The 19,714-nt window shown below is 38.6% G+C and overlaps 1 protein-coding gene across 12 annotated transcripts in view; it reads right to left on the bottom strand.

The window, feature by feature from the left end:
• Window positions 1-19,714, bottom strand: part of LOC122879921 (LIM and calponin homology domains-containing protein 1-like) — a 90,704-nt gene that overhangs the window by 55,742 nt on the left and 15,248 nt on the right. The gene's annotated exons all lie outside the window — the stretch shown is intronic.

Below are 19,714 nucleotides of genomic sequence, written 5' to 3'. Positions count from 1 at the left end.
TAACATTCTGTAGTCATGTATGTGAGGGAATAAAGGTCCCAGGTCTTGACTCACTTCAATGTATAGCAATCCCAGGTTTAGTACATTAGCGAATAGCATCACTGGTTTTGTTCAAGTAACATTTCATGGTCTGATCTCAGTTAAGATTCAGTGGCCTAGATACTTTTATATCTGCAGCTTAAAAAATCTGCAGCTGAGTAGACGACCTTGATTTAGGAGCTCCACAATAAATGTGTCACATGAATATTAGTACTCTGCTTGCTAAAGATAGATAACCTTTTACTGGTTTGACTTGTAGCGTTCAGAGTCCCTTACAATACAGTAAATATGGTCAAGTTTCTTGCTTAAAAAAAGAAATGTGCTAGTTTTTGCAGGGGTTGAACCTGTGTGCTTTGAGTTACAGGACAGTCTCTAATAACTAGGTCAGCTCTTTACTAACCTTGTCAATGAGTATGAGTGCATGGGGAGATTACAGTGTCACACCATCTTCACGAGGGGAGATTAGAGTGTCACCACCTTTACAAAGATTTGTCTACAGTTGGATGACAGTGCAGCAAGGAAAAGGGGAAAGGATAGACAAAAATGACACTATTATTAAAGTGAAAAACTTCTGGAAAATATGATTATGCAGATAAATTTGGATCATATTTTCCCTACAGGTGGTATCATATTTTCCCTACAGGTGGTATTGTACAAGGTTTCAATGGGACACACAGAAACTGCTCATAGTCATAATTTCATAAGAAAAAGAAATGATAGAACACAAAATCAGTGTATTTATTTATAACATTTTTTCCATATTCAATAAATCCCAAAAATTATTTCATGGGCCTCTGGTGGGCCCAAAACGCCAGGTGGAAACCAGTGTCTTAAAAAGTTAGGTCAATTAATATTCTGTCCTTTGGGGTTTTATGTACATTAACATAAATTACATATTTCTCTTCTGATGAGGTCTGAACTGCAGAAAATGGCAGGAATTCCATTTTTCTCATTATCTTGCTGCTCAGTTTGGCAGTGACTGCAGAGCTGCTAATGACATTGAATCATGTACATCTGTTACTCCCATAAGTGTCATCCTGAACTGAAGTGCACATGAAACTCCTGACTGATCAGAGGGAACACTTAGTTTGAGTATTATGTTTTTGTATTAACAAATGTTGCATAAAATGGTAAAACATGCTCTGGCCATACTAGACTGTAATGAAATACAATTTGACCAGACCCTCCAGCACTCACTGTTACCTTATCATCAGGAGGCTGATTGGCTTTGCATCTTAGTAGAGAGCATTATCTTCCTGACTAATAAAACACCACCTGAGTTGCAGCAGGAAGCTTCAACTAAAGTTACATTACTATAAAGTAATAAAAAACAAAACAAAAAATAAAGTACAGAAAAACATTTGAAGTGCCATTAAACAGAAACCCCATCAGCATCAGATCTAGTAAAGGAAGCAATATAATACCCACAGAAGACCACCCAGACTATGGGTCTGTATTACTGTTTTCTGGTGACAAAAACAAATAATCGGGTACATTTACATGCTGTTTAATGTGCTACAACTGAGCAGCTAATTAACTATCTAGCCTGCAAACTGAAGTTAGCAGTGCACTTTTCCTCGGTGAATGTTTGTTTGGTCACTCATTCAAAAAGCTGCAACATGGTGCAGGACAAGACGTGTGTTCATGTTTGTAAGTTTGATAAGAAGGAGACTTAAGCTAAGCTATGATAGAACGCTGACGTTACTGCTTTATGCAAGATTTGATTGGCTGTATCAAAATACCGTCTCCATCTATGTAAACAGATGCCAGAAAGGTATTCCATCGAATTAATGCAAAACTAGGGGTTGCCAACATGAAATCAAAAAATATATAAAATTTCTCTTTTCGTTTCGGATTTTTTCTTAAAGGATAAGACAGGACAAATGTTTTACAGAGCAGATATGTGTGCTGTAGCAGACAAATAAACGCAATTTAATTTCAGCTCAACTTCAAATTCAGTCAAACAAGATGAATACTAAAAATGCTGGAAACTTCTGGGTCTGAACAGTGTTTTCAAACCACCACAGGGTCATATGAGGGGACTCAATTAAAGAGGAATGTGTCGTCTCTGTTGTTTTCATTGGAATGTTGCCTGTATTGTTTCACAAACAATCAAACGATGCCGGTTGGCTTTTTTCCCCTCCTTTTCACTTCCTTCCCTTGGAAATGCTTCATGTTCAGACCGAAGTCATGCTCATGGATTCACGTCCAAAGCAGTCATCACTATCACTTTGGTATCCACAAAGAAAGGATGTCTCTGTTGGTTTAGAAATGCATGAATGAACTTCGCAGAAGCAAACTTAGCTTTTGCCAAATCCAGTTTCCCTGAGGGAGCAGTAGTGTGCGAATCTATTTTTTGCTTTGATGAATTATAAAATAGAAAACCCAATGAAGTTTTAGCATGAAAACTCCCATGAGACATCGCTTTCATGTTCTCAGAGATAAAACATCAATGTGGTGAGAAGAGACTCCTCTACAGTCAAATCATGTTTGGCAGTGGTCCACAAACCAAAGACAACTTACTGAAATAATACTGCCAAGAAAAATATAATTTTTAGAACAGGATACAGGTGAAAAATTGGTAGTGCACATTCAGTCCACATAACAGCCAAATCAAGAGTTTTCCGTCAAACAGCGATCGAGTCCACGACTGTGTAACAGTAGTTTCACATCTCTCTGTCTGAACTAGCTTACTGCAATCCCTCCACCCTGAGGGCCATCCAATGAAAACAGATCTATTGCAGTGCGGCAGTAATCTCAGAGGCCCTGCACTGGACGGCTACCTGTCCCAAATTAACGACCAATAATTCAAGGTTTGAGACAGGCTGGTTTCCGTGACTTGGGGAAGTAAAACACTACTTACTTCAAGGCCCTGAAGTGAAGTGCGATTAGCCTGTTAAAGAGTTGACAGCTGTTAGCTCAAGGGCTGGTGAACATAAACAGAGACATGTGCTCCTGAACCCACACACCTGCTTTATAGTCACATACCTGCTTTGTAGTCAAAAGCATTCTACTTTACAGGATGTTGTCCTAAGTGTGTTGCATAATCCTGACTGAATCCAAGACTATGCGTCCAAGTTCAAGAACACAGTTAAATACGTCTTCTGGCCTTTAGCCAATAATCTTGTCAATTCAATTTGGCAAGAGAGCTTAATCTGTAAATGCTTCTGGTTAACAGCACAAAAACAACAGTGTGCAACCTGCCCATTCACTAATACAAACTTTATGACCTGAGCAGGGGGAAGAGAAACAAACAATACTGCTGATGCATGATTTGTGTAGTCTAGTGTCTTCTTGAAGCAAGAGACTGAACAATAAAACCACTCAATTTGTTCAGTATTGCAGAACCTAAATCATCTGTTTCAGGACAAAGCAAAACAGTGCTCTGGCACAGAAACACTGAGTCAACCGCCAAGATTTTATCGTCATTAAAAAAAGATAAAAATCTTGCCTTTGGCTTCAGGAAAAATAGGATTTGATGAAAAAAATGTCAAAAACAGTATTGAAATTGGTAACATCTGACTGTTCTCATGGAGCTTCAACAAGTTCAGCCAAAGGTCAGGAGTGGTATCTGCCTATAGTCAATCCTATAGTCAAGCCAGACCTTTTCACAAGCTGCCACCACCGCGGGGATCCCCTATTGTGACTATGGCCTGTCTGCTCTATGCTCGGTGCGTTGGCATGTTGGTGGATGGACTGAAGGGGGTGGGGAGTTAGAGGAGATGATCTGAGGCTATTTTAAACTAGTCTGTTTCTTAAATTGAGTAGTTTTCTCCATAAAATAGAAGATTTAGTGTTAGTATTGAGGCAATAGTTGGCATGAGGAGCAGGGACACCATGGACCCTTCAATGAAGCCAATGGGCACATTAAATTAGAGCTGAAATGATTAGTTGATTAATAAATTAGTCAATCCACAGAAAGTTATTTGGCAACTCTTTGATTAATTGCTGAAGTTGTTTTTCAAGCAAAAATTCCAAACTGTCTCTGGTTCCAGCTTCTCAAATGTGAGAATTTGCTGCTTTTGTCTAATTTATATCTCTGTAAATTGAGTATCTTTAGGTTTTGGCCTGTTGGTTGTGTGTAGTTGTAGCCCTACATAAGATATATTTCCCATCTCGCTGAAGTGGCCCTGAGCAAAACAATCCACACGGTGGGTTTTTACCTGCTGGTGATCAACATAAAATCCAGCAATATCTGGAAGAATAATATGCAATATCACAGATCATGTTACATTAAAGATGAGCTATACAAATATGATTAAATACAGCATGTTATTAGGGATGTGCAACAATTTATAGTGTAAAAAAGTGAGATACAACATGCTGTTGCAAACTCTCCCTTTCAGAGAGCAGACAGAGGTGCTTAAGGCATCTGGGGCCAATGTGGGCCTGGAAAACAGAATAGCTTGTATTTATTTTCCTTGTTGCCTAATTTTAGCCTGCATCATGAGGTTTCCCTGAATTGGCAGAGGTTTTATAAGATTTGGGCTAATATTGGATCATGCTTCTAAAGCCCGCATGGCAGATCACCACTAAATCACCACAATCAGTTGCAGATCCAGCTGTTCAACCGTCAGACTGATCTAGAGACAATGACGCCAGCAGATACAGACGAGTATATACTGTTGTAAGAGCCACAGGGATGATCAGACAAGCACATTCGCACTAGAGCCAAATTCCAGTGAACTCTGACTAGTGATATTTTATTAACTGACACAAACACAAAGATTCATGGACCGTCATTAGGCCACACATACGAAAAGCATTCCTTCAATCACCCACGCGCCTACAAACACATCAGAGCAGACATTTGATGTTAGCATGTGTTTACAGGAGGATGACTGTAAACACCCCAGTTTTTCTTTTTGGCGGGAGTTGAGACAGACTGCTCTGAGGAAGCAGCTGAAGTTTTTAATCAGTTGAGTCAAGCTGGAACTGTAGTGGAGTCGCTGCCCGGGCCAGAGACAATGAACAAGAGAATATTATGAAACAGGGATCATCACAGGTAATGACAGTTAATAGAGCATAATTGGCATGGTATTATACAGTGGAATCAGCACCGGACCGCAACAGTCCAATCCCAAAGTCGGACCACGGCTTCTGAGGGGAATATTTATAGGCTGATTTCAGACTATTTAGGCTCAATCTGTTGTGATAGATGACCATGTTTCACAGACTAAAACTTGCAATGGCTAACATCTTGAAAGACCACCCCGAAGAAAAGGAGTAATGACCACTGTCAGAATAGGACAAAACATTAATACAAAAAGCATTCAGCTACGAAATTATCATATACATTTCTAACAGAAAGACAACATGAGAAAATGTATGCGTGGGACAGAATGTTATGCACGACCTTTGTACTGGATTACCACAAATTTACCATTCACATGTGCCAACCACACGCTGTAGGCAGCAGCAATGAATTATGTTGATTTGTAGCCATGGAGAGCACAATAAAGGGAGAGGAAGACATAAATAAGTGTGTTGTTCCAGAGTAGAGAAAAATCACTGAGCCAGATCAGTTAAACAGAAGTGCATGGGACTATGAAACCTTACATTGTCTATTAGTTAACACTACCAGATAACCAAATTGTTTGTCACAGTTTACACTGTAAACAAGTTTTACAACAGCTTACAGTATACTGAAGTCTATGTTATAACACATTCTGAAGAATGTGAGGAGGGCTACAGCTTGGCTCACTATCAAACTCGCACTCACTGTTTTTCATGTATCTACAACAAAAACAAACACACACTTTCTACTGTTGCTTTCTCATTTTAGTCAGAACACCACAAATGTTCCCAGGCACATGGTGGATCCTGTGAGAGTCATCTGGCGTGGGAAACCTTACACAACCCCTGATTACTCATGTATTGCTCCTACTGAGCAAGACACACTGGTTTCATCTGATCATTATATTTACAGTTGTCAGCTGACAGTCACTGGAAGCAGTGACTGTCAGATTGTATTCAATCATTATAAAAGACAGGTAATTCAGTTTTTTTATTTCAATATGACACCAAGTTGGTGACAGATAGATTAACAGTTGTGGGGATTAAACCCATGACCCTCAGGTTACAGGACAGTTTCACCAACAACTAAACCATCCTACAGGCTACACAAGAGACATCAAAAAATAGCCTAACTTCTAAATGCCACAAGCATCCTTTGGCATATGGCCAAGTTTAAGACTTTTCCCTTTACATTGTTATATGCATATTCTATAATATTTAAAACAGAAGTGGTCCAAATAAACATTTACAACCTCAATCAGCAAAGAACTAGCCAGCAAAGTCACTGTAATGCCACAAACATTTGAAATGATTAAAAATCATGGTTAGTCACGTGCTAAATTAGAAACAATAAAATAACAGCACCCCAGGGACCACTGATCTGTCAGCTGCAACAGCCTAAAGGAACACTTTCCCCCAAAGCGGAGTTATTTTCCATGTCACACCTTTGTCCCTGGAGACTGGCCCACTGTCAAGATGAACTGATGATCTCTGAATGAATGTCCGTCTGCTGTTTGTGCTCACACTGTAAATCTGGAGACCACCTGGAAGTTTGGCCTGCATGTGGCTGGATTCTCTAACTGGAACCTTTTTTTTTCCTTTAATGGATGAAAAATATGCCACTATTTTAGCACAAACAGAGAGCAGATATAAAAATAGAGTCAAAATATGCTCAAACTAAAATTAAGAGTAAATATGGGCAGAGGATAGACAAAATAATAATGGTAGAAAAAATACTTTACTTTTTACATTTTTTTTACTAACTTTGAAGTAACACAACACTGCAAACACTAGTACTAAAGGTGGGTCTATGGCTACACTTCAGACAATTAAGTTAGTATTTGATATGTCATCATGATTTTCAAAGCTTTTCCCCATGGCATTAATTATTCTGCAGTGATATCCACCAGTACACCTGTATCTGGGCACAGATGATGTGATCCCTTTGAGCTGTTCCGTCTCGTGTTGCTTTGAAACCTACATATCAAAGTGCTGGTTGCCAGACCTCATTTAAAGGCAGCAGATGCAGTTTACCATCATGCAGCATAATATGGCACTGTTTTGTAGCAGTGTTTGTAATTGTGATTACATTACCTCAAAGTTAAAGTCTTGTGTTATTTACTTAATAAACCCTCTGAACATTTGCTAGTCATGTATGGAAAACAGTGTTTGACTTGGCAGGATTGCAATTAATAATCTACCTAAACCTAACCAAGTCAATTAACTTGAGGATTTAGTTTCAAGCGAACATTACTGAAATATCAGAATGTAAAACACAACTCTGACATGTACCTGTGTTGTATACAAGGACATTTTCAAACTCAATTAAGCCAGCCTCTTTCCCAATTTACAGTATATAAGCAGGAACATTAAGATTTTTCTTTTCAGTGAACAGAAAGTGACTCTCTTATTCAAAGTCACCACATGAAGACTTAAAGATGAAAGCTGCCTTAATATTGTATCAGTCAGGTTTTGTTTTTTTGTTTTTTTTTAAGTATACTGTACGTGAGTGCTGGCTAGCATGTGTCTGTAGTAGTGTTAGTCCTCACTGCTGATACAATTCATATTCTGTTCTTGAGAAATTGATACTGATGATGTCATAACACTGATCAAGATAACATTTAGTTTTTATATCCAGTTCAATACCAACCACTTCTTCTTATGAACCCCTGCTGACAAACATGCCTGCAAGCAGAATAGTCTGCCACCTGCTCATGATTAAAAGGAAATGTGCACACCATGCACAAAGTTACACACACACACGCAGAAGCTGTCATATTCAACTAAACACTCTGTGACAGTTATACCCAAAGACAAGTGAGGAACTTGGAGTGTGAGATGTTTTCCAGACTTGGCTCAGCTTTTGCGTCTCACTTCAACAGAGCAAAGAATCAAACACTTCTCAAGACAGAAGAAAGCCATGTGACACATCAATATTAACAATGCTTCAGTGAGACACAAGTTCAAAGGTCAAATTACAACTCTGCTTCCTTTGATCCTTTGTCTCTTTCTCAATAAGGGAGTGTACCCTACTGAACAAGCTACTGCTAATTTGCTACTGACACGTTATCCAAGTATGTTGTGAATTACCTTTAAAAAAGGTCCTCATAAAGGTGTATTCCTGCCCTTTGCAGCATCACTCAAACTATAAATACAGTGGAGGCCAAGGAGAGTTAAACACATGATGTCCATTGGGAACCATGCGAGCAGTGCTGTCAGAAAGATCTGCTCTCAAACGGCTTGCTTGTTCACTGTCACAGTCCCTGGAAAGATGCAAATTTAACATCTAACTTGTGCTACATTACCAGTCAACTACATTCTTAAAAAGTACAATGAGTAACATTTTAACAAATTACTTCAGTCACCATAAAAGTTAAATTGAGGTCGGTATTAAAAATATTGGCAGCCTCTACAGACATCCACATTTCACAATTCATTAGGGCACCAGAGCTAAACAGGTAAAATGCTGGTCTTCTGGTGCAAAGGAAGTAAAAGCTTTCAGTGTCTTCTGCTGTACATGATACGATATGTGGTTGGGGCGATATACCTGACGACGGAGATTTGTCAACCGGTAAAGATTTTCCTATTCTGTTTCTACCGTGGCAGCTATCCCTTTTATATCTCTGATTGTATAAGGCCATAGTGACAAATGTTGCAAATGAACGCCATCGACTATGAAACAAAGAGCTGACAGTCTGCACTCAATTACAAATCAATTGCAAAACCAGAAGTAAATCTGACAGATTAATGCATTTAATAATTCTGAAGAGAAATGATGACAAGTGACGCAATGTCAAGGGACAAAATCATCAAAAAAAGAAGAGTGATGTTTTTTATAGGAGGGAACTGTTGCTGAAAATTATTTAATTTCAATACCCATAAATTATGTAAAGCAATGTATAAAATACGTATGCAAAATGTTCTTTTAAGCACCAGATTTCCTTTGGGGCTCCAGCAAGGACAAAACCTTTGTTCTTTGTTATGTTTCAGTGGTTCTCAGTGGATTTCAGAACAGCGTTTGACCCTTGTTAGATTTCTGGGTTTGGCTACGGAAGCAGTTTTTGTTCTCCGCGTCCTTTCACATGGAAGATGAAAAGTTGAATGGCCTTACGCCAGTGTTCACATAAACTCATCGTTTGAGTAAGCTCGAAACTAAACAAGAAGGTCAACTTTAAAATGTCTCCAGAACAAAGCATAGCTGTTTCATGTAAAGCTGTATATTTTTTGCTACACACTCTTTCTCACTAGAAAATACAGATACAGTATTCAACGCTAAAGCAAGAGCTAGGATTTCAAGCAGGTGGAAAAGTGACAGCTCCATAGATGTATGAAAATGTATTATATAACACTGTGCTGTTTGCAAGGTTCATGGAGAAGACATTTGAGCTGAGAGAAGATTTCCAACACCAAGAGAGCAAAGACATCAATACATAGTGATGTTGACAAGGTAAAAAGAAGTTGTGCGTCTGTAATATATTTTTTTGATGAATGAGGGATGCTGCATTTCACATTTAACGTTCATGTACAGTACATTTTATATTATGCATTTAGTTTTCCAGAGGTTTAAAAAGACACAGGGACACATAGAAACCTATGATTCTAATTAAGAAAATAATTTGCTAATTTTCACCCATTAATTGTTTGCCATTCCATCCAAAAGATTCTTTACATTTTTAGTTTAGAGATATGTATCATATGGATAGTGCATATGGTTGAGAACTATCAAGCAATTAACTGACTTAATTTCATTTAGAGATAAAAATAAACTTGAAAAAAGGGAAGTCTTACTCTCATAAGATACCACAAATCTTATGGTCGGTATAAACTTGATTGACTAAATAACATTTTATTAACCAGCGTTTTATGCTTTTAGCTGTTGTCACATATTGGAAACATTCATCTCTCCCAAGAAAAACACTGCCACCCTTCTGTGGTGATTAACAGCTCTGACCCAGTTGATCCTCTGGTCCAGCCTGTGTGTTAACAGACAGGTTTCTTCTATTGCCAATAAGACAATTATACTGCAGATGTGATTCTTGGCTTATATGATGTAAAGAACTATATTTAGAAATTTGGATAAACTCCCAAATGTAAGTATTTAGCATGTTATTTCTTTTAAAAAGTGACACAACCACTACAGGAGGAATATAAACCAAGAGTTTATATTCATAAGATGTTGCTGACATTATTCCAACAAATTCAAACTTAACCCACAGCATAAGAAGTTTACTTTACAATTGAGTCTATCACATTGTGGCAGTGATTATTACTAAATGAGGCTAAAACAGCTTAGCAAGTGTGCCACACACTCCCACACTACAGCCATTCACCTGCCAGACAGTGCCATTCCTACTCAGGCTTGCCCAGTGCTATTGTACATTCAGTTATGAATAAGAACGTGTTGGGCTGCCAGAAGCACCAAAGTAGTGCAGAATTTTTTTAATCTCTAAAAGTTCAAAAATTATGTAGTTACTAATTTTGCTAACAAACACCAGCCTTAGACTATAACCATGTAACATACAGTGCTCTTTACATTCAAACCATAAACCTGGCATTCAGGCAGACGAGACTGCTTGCTTCCAAACTTGTTTTCTTAAGAGCTTAAACAGTCTGAATTCCGACACCCGGTTCCCTTCTTTATGCCTCCCGTTCCCCTCTACTCTTGATAAGCCCCTATGATTAAACAAACCAAATTTCCTGCGACTAAAATGGCCTAGCCTTAAGCTAAATGTTAGTATTCCAGCCAGTCCATCCCATTTCCACCCTGATTCGATGATGGAACAATGTTTGGGTTGTGGATTAACCCCACTCCTGGCCCCCCTTGGCGCTACTCACTTCCACCCCCATTCCCTCCCACGTTTTTCTCCCCCCCCAATTCTCTTTCAGGCTTGGCGGGGCCTTGAGCCCACATGAGGGGGATAGAAGGAGTATTTGGCCTGAGGATGGCTTGGCAGTAGCTAGGGATAAAGGAAAGGGAAGGGGTCCTGTGCTGAAAAGGGTCACATGTGAAATAAGGTGTGGGGTGAGAGGTAGGTTGACAATTACTTCGTCCTGTTTTATCTGCAAGGTGATGCTGACAGTTGTGAATTGCCTGCCAAGTCATTTACCATTTCATAAATTTGCATGTGAGGGTGTGTTTGAATAGGAGTGAGGTTGGAACAGTTGCAGTTACTTAATTTTATTCGTAAGCCAATACAATAATAGATCCAAAGATTTGCATGTGTATAAAGTAGGCATGAAATTTTCTAGCACCATGACAGTTAAGCTTTTGAAAATGAAATCATACTATAACCAACACTGACTCAACATACAGTAATTACTTATGAATAGTATATGTGATTCAGCAGTCGCCCTTCTCCAAAGCACCTTACAGATAAAAATGTATGTGCTCACTTAAGACAAAGCTTTGTGCTACAGTGTGAACATTTCATTCCAGATCAGAGCTTGGCTAATCTGAAATGAGTCTTGGAAAGACATTTCTTTGCTCATGCAATATCCATGGTTTGAAATATATCACTCCTAAGGCTGCGTTCTGACTGACAGTAGCCCTGTCTAAAAACATGCAGCCCTCTCATTCATATGAATGGAGCAAGTCCGGTAGCACAGTGGGGGTGCTAACGCAGGGGGCTCTGGCGAAAAGTTGAACGTGGCTCAAATTTTGCTGCAACGCAACGCGATGTCATCCAGCAAGGTGCAGCGTTGGCCAATCAAATACATGTAAGCGCACATGCCCTAGTAGATTAATATGTAACGCAAACAGTTCTGATCTCACCAACAATGCCCCTTTAGATGACCAGGGAGACCATATGGGTGGGACAGGGACACACAGGGCTTTTATTGTGTTGCCCCACACTGGCTTTAAGTCATGCGTGTGAGGGGGAATGAACCTTCAAACCCCTCTACTCAGTACACAGGGTATCCCCTCAGTGGTACAAATGCCCCCTTTTTCAATTTAGCCATTACCCTGGGTGTGCAGTTACAAATCCCCATTCTACTAACCCAGCTCACTTCACACACATTTTCATTTTAGTGAAATTAGATACAGGAAATGAAAGCGTGAATGAATACACGAAAGACCACTGCAGAAAGATTAAAGAAATAGAAGAGATATTTTTCTCTTCCAAATTCCGTAAGTGAGTATTTCACTGGGTGAACAGGTAGGGGTTCAGTTGAAACACACAAGGACTCATGATGGACAACTACTGTCATTTGCATGGATCAAAGATTGGGCCTTACGGTTACAAGACAGCCCTTCCATCAACTATGGCCCCCGGGTATGTCTACGTAGATGAAAAACATCCAAACTCTGGTGGTTTCCAATTTTACATAATAACCAACCCATGCAGTGCACAGCAGTATCTTACCTCACCATACCTACCAGGATTTTAGTGACAACCCCCCACAACTCCGCAAGATCAGAAACAAAGAGCCTTGGTGTCGACACTAGCTCTCTGAGCTAAACTTTCTAAGCTGTGGGGCTTTTCCAGGGGCCTCCACTAGTCTCCAATATCCTGCCTGCTACAGTCTCCATGAGGCTGAGGGCAACATCCAGCCAGCGGCCACACTGGGAGCCACAGTCAGACAGACAGGCAGACGCCCCGGCCTTGACCTGCTGGAATGGACATCTTGACGCCAATTTTAGATCAGCCAGGTTTTAAAAGGTGCTTTTGTTGAGGACGGGGGCCCATTTAAACTTCACCTCAAAAAACATAGCTACAACATACAACAGAAAATATTTGAGAATTTCTTTTCCTTTTGTATTATTCAACAAAATATGAAATGTGTTGGTGTGGCATAGGTTGTTGACACAGTGGGTACACTGGTGCTAAAGAGAAAAGTCACAAGTCCTACTTGCATGGGACTGGTAAGATGAGGCTACCTCATTGAATTAGTGAATTCCAACAAATTATGAAATCAATTGAATGACACATTCCTCAGCTTATTCCCCTTTGCCTTCCTGCTTTATTACTGAGTGTAGAAGTCACACCAAGGTCAAATTACAACTTGTGTTACTGTGAGTTTGATTTGGGATTAGTATTATCACGAGTATAATCATGAGGCCGCTGTCTTCACCCAGTTATGGCAGGTGCCAGATTAGAATCACTGACAATTGCTGCAATTATTCTTCATCACTGGATGTCCCTAGCTAATATTAATCCCATGGTAACAGGGCTTAAACTTAAACTTCATGTTGAGAGTTCTTGCTTATTGGTTTATTCATTGAAATTAATGAAGTGTAATTCAAGTGTTATTTTCTTGGAGACTGAGCAATATAAGATTTGGCACAGTGTGCTTGTGAAGTGCACCATGCTCAGTACAGTATCCAGGCAACAGACCTTGGATTTTAGTAAATACAAGGATGATAAGAATTAGATTCATCTTCATGCTGTCATTTTATGAGAGGGAGGCCTGTATACCAGCCAAAACAAACAAAAACCCTTTCAACGTGATAAGATTCTGTTCTTCGTTGTGTACACGTTCAGACATGATCTCCCCTCTCTCATTACAAAGCTCTGTGCTGAGCAAGGTTGAACTAATCAGGAGCTTCAGTGACATACTGTGTCAACACCGTAGCACAGTAGGGGTTAATCAGCATGTTTACAATGGCATCTGCTCTCACAACTGTTGGATGTTTGAGACACTCTTTGGCCAGTGGTGTAATCATGTTGAAACATCCACTGATTCCATTCAAATTTGGTTTCCATTACACCTTCAACATTAAAGACTACTGGCATTCCCAAAATAGAAATGCACTGCGAAGTTAACTATGGTTCAATGTTCAAAAATATGTAAGAAATACGAAATACAAAATAAAACAAGAACTATTCTTGACCACCCGAAGACAAAGGCTTCTTCTGCTTCATATTCATTTCAGTTTTTACAGAAGTTGACAAAGTGAAAGTAAAAATGATTTTAACAACATATTTTAAAAGCCAAAAATTATAAAATTGTTGATTTACACTTGAATATAACTGCATTTTAGACAGGAGTGACATTAATTAGAGGATTTAAGACATTTTTATTTCAATTGTGCAGGTGAACTGTGTCCAAATCAGTATCCTTACATGCATGTACTGTATTAGGAATACCTAACCAATAAATCAAATAAAGGTGAATAGTTGCAAGTGGATTCTTTTGAATCGATGCTGTCACTGGAGGACACTACAGGATAAGTGGCCATTTTATCCAAAGCTTTAATGACTTTAAAGCTTGGAAATAGACCCTGTATCCCATATTATGGACTCAAATTCTTAAATGAGTAAGTGGAAGGTAATGGAATCCCTATTTCCTGACAGTTTCCCATGGCTAAGCCCCTCCGTCCCTGGGAACATGGCGTTTGTCAGTCCAAGTTAGCACTGAGCTCCCATTAGGAAAAGGAAGCACTGGAGCCAGGCTATCCTTACCCAAAATGCACAGAAATCCTGCCATTGTGCCTCTCCCCAGGGTTTCAGGGATTTTAAGAAAGAGTCCCGGGACAGATTAAGTATCTTCCAAAGACAACAAAATAACTTCACTGTCTGAATTCTTTAGAAATTGCAGTAGAAATTAGATAGTGTAGATGACAAAGTCACTAATATTCTTTCAATCCCTAAAAATTGATGCACTAAAAGCATGGACAATTTGGTAAAATTTTTGCTCCATATTGGCAAATTCTGTTGATGTAATATTAGAAAACAACGTCTATACGGTACACGTGAAGATAATTCAGTTTTCAAAAATGTTTAAAATATATGTAGTTCTGAATGACAACACATCCCAAACCTCGTTTTAGGGTATCACAGCCACTCCATGTATTTGCTGACCCACCACACGCGATACAAGTTTGAATGAAGTGTGTTTAATGAAGGTCTGCAAGGTAAAATTATTATCTCCCCCCCAAAGGAGTCTGGTGGCGAGCAAGAGTGATAAAACGGCTGTTTCTGGTTAAACAAAAGGGATCTTACTGTTTAACAAAATGGTCTAGCTCTGTAGCGATCCGTTCCATGATGTCGTCAGACACTTAGATTAATAATCTGAGCCTGTTAGTGGACGTATTATGACACATTAGTCCACAGCATCCACTGTAGCCCGTTTCGCGGCTGCCAGCTGAGGCTAGAGCCAGAATATTTCTGAGAATTATTTCAACCAAACCAGAGTTGGTGATTGTTGGAACAGTGGAAAGTGGTGATGAATGTTGCTTACAGCTCCTTTAATGCTTAGCCCTTCCAAATTGAAGATGATGTTACTTGTATGAATTATTTCAGGAGGAAAACAAGTTTGACAATTTTGAAGTCTCCTAACTTTTTTCCAAGGCTGTGTCAACATTATGGCCATCCTTAATTACAGCTTATGTTTCAATAAAAACCGATACCTGTAAGACAATATTGTACTAGTACTGCAACTAATGATTATTGTCAATGTCGATTAATTTGCTGACTAATTTCTCAATTCATCCATTAATCATTTGTCTGAAAATAGGGCACAATGCCCCTAATAATTTTGTAGTGTGCGACCAACAGTCAAAAACCTAAATATATTCATGTTATTATTTAGAAAGACTAAGAAAACCAGCAAATGTTGTTTGTGTAAGTGCATGCACCAGATCCTCCAGTAATTGATCAAAAATTACACACATTTTCAGAGAGACAAATATTTTCACTAAGAGAAAGAGGTGAGCTGCATGAAGACACACACACACAAGTGACTGCCAGGTTGCTGATTGACTGAATGAATGAAACCCTGTGCTGAAGTGAAAATAATTTAAAATTAATATAGGGTAAAAGCACTATTCTCTTCGTGTTACTGTTGAGGTGCAGTGGAGCAATGCACCAGCAGAAAGGTGGACTAAACATTAGTGAAACTGTTATTTCAATGTCACAGGTTCGAACCACAAAAGAGCTAATGGGTGTCAACCAAAACCCATGTGTACCTGAGCAGCAAACTGAGCACTGCCTACCTATCATTCTATGATATTCTGGAGGAGAAAGACAGCTAAATGGCAAAAATGGCAATGAAACAGAAATTAAAGATGATAAATTATAATTTAAACTTTTTTTTATATTTAACATTATAACACTAAATTACAAAACCACTGCACAGGGGAGTCCACAGTATTGTACAGAGACTAAGGGTTATGTCCTGTAATAATCATGTGACCAAAGAACTATGTGATTGTCAGCTAAACCCTAAAAATGTTCAAATGCGATAAAAATTAAATACCTGTTTAATCAGATTTTAAGAGGAATTTAGTTATTAGATCAAGCTCCGATTTCCATTGTAGGTACGTAAACCAATAGCCTATACCTCTTTTACATAGTAGTACCTACTCATATTACTCATAATGCCTACACACAAGTCTGCACACTTGCAACTACTGTAAAACAATCTGAGATGGACTGATGACTGATGAGGTTGGGCAGTAGGATTAACATTAATGTTGGAATTAAGCTTTGAAAAGAGTTCTTTAGTTCGTTTGCAAAGTCTGAATAGTTTCACAACAGCTGTTATGCATAAAATCTGAGAAGGTTCATTGACTGAAGCTTAGGCTTTGCTCAAATTACATAAGTTGCTTAGTAGTTGTTTGAATAACTGATTATATTGCTGAGCAAGTGCACAATGTGAAAATTAATACTAAGTTTAAATTTCTCAGAATGTGTTTGATTACAGACTGGTGGGAAATAGTGTAAAAAAAAAACAGATATGATCTTACTTGTTAATTTTCTTACAACAAGGAAATGTAATATCAGTGGAAGTATTATGTTGGAGCCCCCTGTACTTTGAGTTTGATTAGATCAATCAAACAAAAACAAAGCCTAGGGTATAATATTTATTTAATCTTTCTGTTCACCACTTTGATTGCATTTAGCTGGTAACCTTAATCACAGCAACATAAAATTTCTGCAAGAGCTGAGCTTCCATCTTCCTCTTAAATACAGTTTGTTCATTATGTCCCTTGAGCTAACAGTAAATGCAGAATAACTTCAAGAATGAAAAGGTGAAAGTTGGAGCAGAACCAGAGGGTGGAGATCACACCAAAGAATATCATCAGCATCAATTTGTCCAACAAAGCTACAGAAAAAAGTTCACTCGTCTAGTTACATACATATTAGAGATTTTTTAATGGGTCCCAGTAATTATTTAGTCTATGTAATTCAAATCAATGTAGGGAATTTTTAGAACAACAACAACAACAAGAACCAAAGGCTCTCTTTTAGACGGCACATAAGGACATATTTTGGCCAGTCAGCTCCTTATCACTGATCTAAAGTGCGTTCTTGCAGAGTATGTGTATAGTGAGTTTGTACTTCACTGAGAATTGCTAAATGGCCTGTCACAATTAAACTGTTGCCAACATTTAACAAATAGCCTCCCTGAATTGCAGGTCTGGCGGTGGTCCAGGCCTGAAGGAGCCGGAGGAGACCTCTGCCTGCTGCTGTCGTTACGCAGGGGCTGACCTGCTGCTGTCGGAGAGAACAGGACTCCTACTATACAAGTCAAACACATGCCATTTAGCGGATGCTTTCATCCCCTTCACAACAGTGAGTGCTTGTATTTTCAGCATGGTTGGGCCCAGTGGAAATCTGAACCTTTCACCCTGGCAGTGGCAGTGCCATGATGTCGCAACAGAACTACAAACAACTGACAACCGGAAGTTAGTTTAAAACTGGTTGCCAGACTTGTAACCAGCCAACAGCTTTTGGTTGCCAAAGTTGACAGAATGGTTACTATATTCAAACAGTTTGTAACTGGTGCGATGATGGTCCTGTGTAATCATATAGATATTTTTGGAGGAAAACAGTGATAAAGAAGAAATTGAATGCATTTATTTTTTGGTCTTTGCTCTCTCTCTCTGTCGGACACACAAGATTCACATTAAATGGATTTTACTCAGTGACTTAGCATCACTAATAACTCAAAAAGTAACAAAAACATTAGCATATTAAATTTAGATTGCAAATTTGCAAGATAACACATTAGTGGGTAAAATTATAATAGGCAAACTGCTGTGTGTCCTCGAGCCTGATAATATCTGCAGTCATAAAATGTGAGGTTTTTCTGCTGGCATTTTGTTGGGGTTATTCTGTCTCACTACTGCTACTACTGTCTTGTGGGTACACACTAACAGGTTATCGCTTCTCTTTAACTCTACACTTCTAATTAAGTAAATCAGAGTGACCGCTGCCTAGAAGGAATATTTTACACATAGGGTGAGGGATAAAGTTTTTTTTTTTTTTTTAAACAGAGAAAGTGGATGCCAACAGGGGCAAACAATTAATAGTGGTCCAAATCTGATTGTCTGGGCCAAAAAGTGCAATTAAGCACCAAAAATAAAGAAACCGAGTCATCATTTCAACTATAGGCCATGCAAAGCAAAGCAAGCAACAGTGAAGGAGAGAAGTTTGACAATCACCACAGGGATGTGACAATTTAATTTCTCTTTGGTAGCTTCTTCTGTGCCTAAAGACTTATCACATAAAAGACCTACCCCACACCAGGTATACAGGACAACAAAGAAGCAGATGTTGATGCTGTCATGATCTGGGAATAAGTTGGATCACTGCTGTGTTGCATCAGTCAACATTAGAGTAAAACATTGTTTTACGGAAAAATATTTCAGATAATTAAATCTTCTGATGTTCAACCAAATCAGATTTCAGATCAGTGGTACTTAGAGATGGTACAGTAGTCGCTATAGAGTTAACAAGCTATTTCATCTTTCCTTGTTCAAGAAAAGAAAAAGTAATAAAAAGGCAGAAAAGGAAAGACAGTCAATTTTTTGAGTGAACTCATACAGTGAGTGTAGGTGCAGTAGACACTGTCAGAATAATTCAACAGACAGGTTTACTGCTTAACATCTGCTGAAACTATATTTATGGGGATGTGGTTCCAACCCAGTCAATTAAACTTTATGCTCAGTAATGATGTTTTTGACAAGTGCAGGTGGATGATAGGAAATCATCAAAACATGTAACTGGTAGCTAGACCACCTAAAGTTTTAAAGATTTGCTCTTGTAGAAAAAACATCCAATAAATGATAGCCCATTTTATACATAGTGCTCCAAAACACGAACTGAGTGGTGAGAATCTATATTCAGGTCCTGAAAGCTAAATATGTTAAGGGAGTCAATATAGGTTGTGAGTTCACTGCCAGGAGCCCCCTCCTCTCTGTCTCAGGAGCTAACTAATATTTCTATAGTGTGATGTAGTTTTCATTCTAAAGTCTTGCAAAAGGTGCAGTATTGTCGCACTATGACTGTCTAATCTACCAGAACATCAAGAATGAAAAAACATGAGAAAAAGAAAGAAAGCAGATGTTTATTCTCATGCAAATAACAGCTAATTGGTTTTGGCTGAATACTAATACTAAAGAGTCAGCACAGGGGTAAGGAACATACATGTTATCAATCTTCAAACAGATATTCCACTAGCTAGCACTATAATGACACAAAAAATGTTGATGTCTATGTTCTTATGTCTTAACAGTGTGGCTGACCAAAGAGCCAAATAAAACTGTGTACTCATTTACAATATGAAAGGGCTTCAGAAGAAAAGCAGTAACATTTTTGATAATGGATGAATTTAGACATACAACATTTTAAAAACAAATAAAATCTAGAGCATTATGGAATAAATCCTTTAGACTGTAGCTAAACAGCAATGCTGCATCATGCAGCTCTGT

The sequence above is a fragment of the Siniperca chuatsi genome, linkage group LG8 (genome assembly GCF_020085105.1).
Source record: "Siniperca chuatsi isolate FFG_IHB_CAS linkage group LG8, ASM2008510v1, whole genome shotgun sequence".
Classification (NCBI taxonomy): domain Eukaryota; kingdom Metazoa; phylum Chordata; class Actinopteri; order Centrarchiformes; family Sinipercidae; genus Siniperca; species Siniperca chuatsi.
The sequence above is the reverse complement of the archived record's forward strand: the minus strand, read 5'-3'. Positions and strand labels throughout refer to the sequence as shown.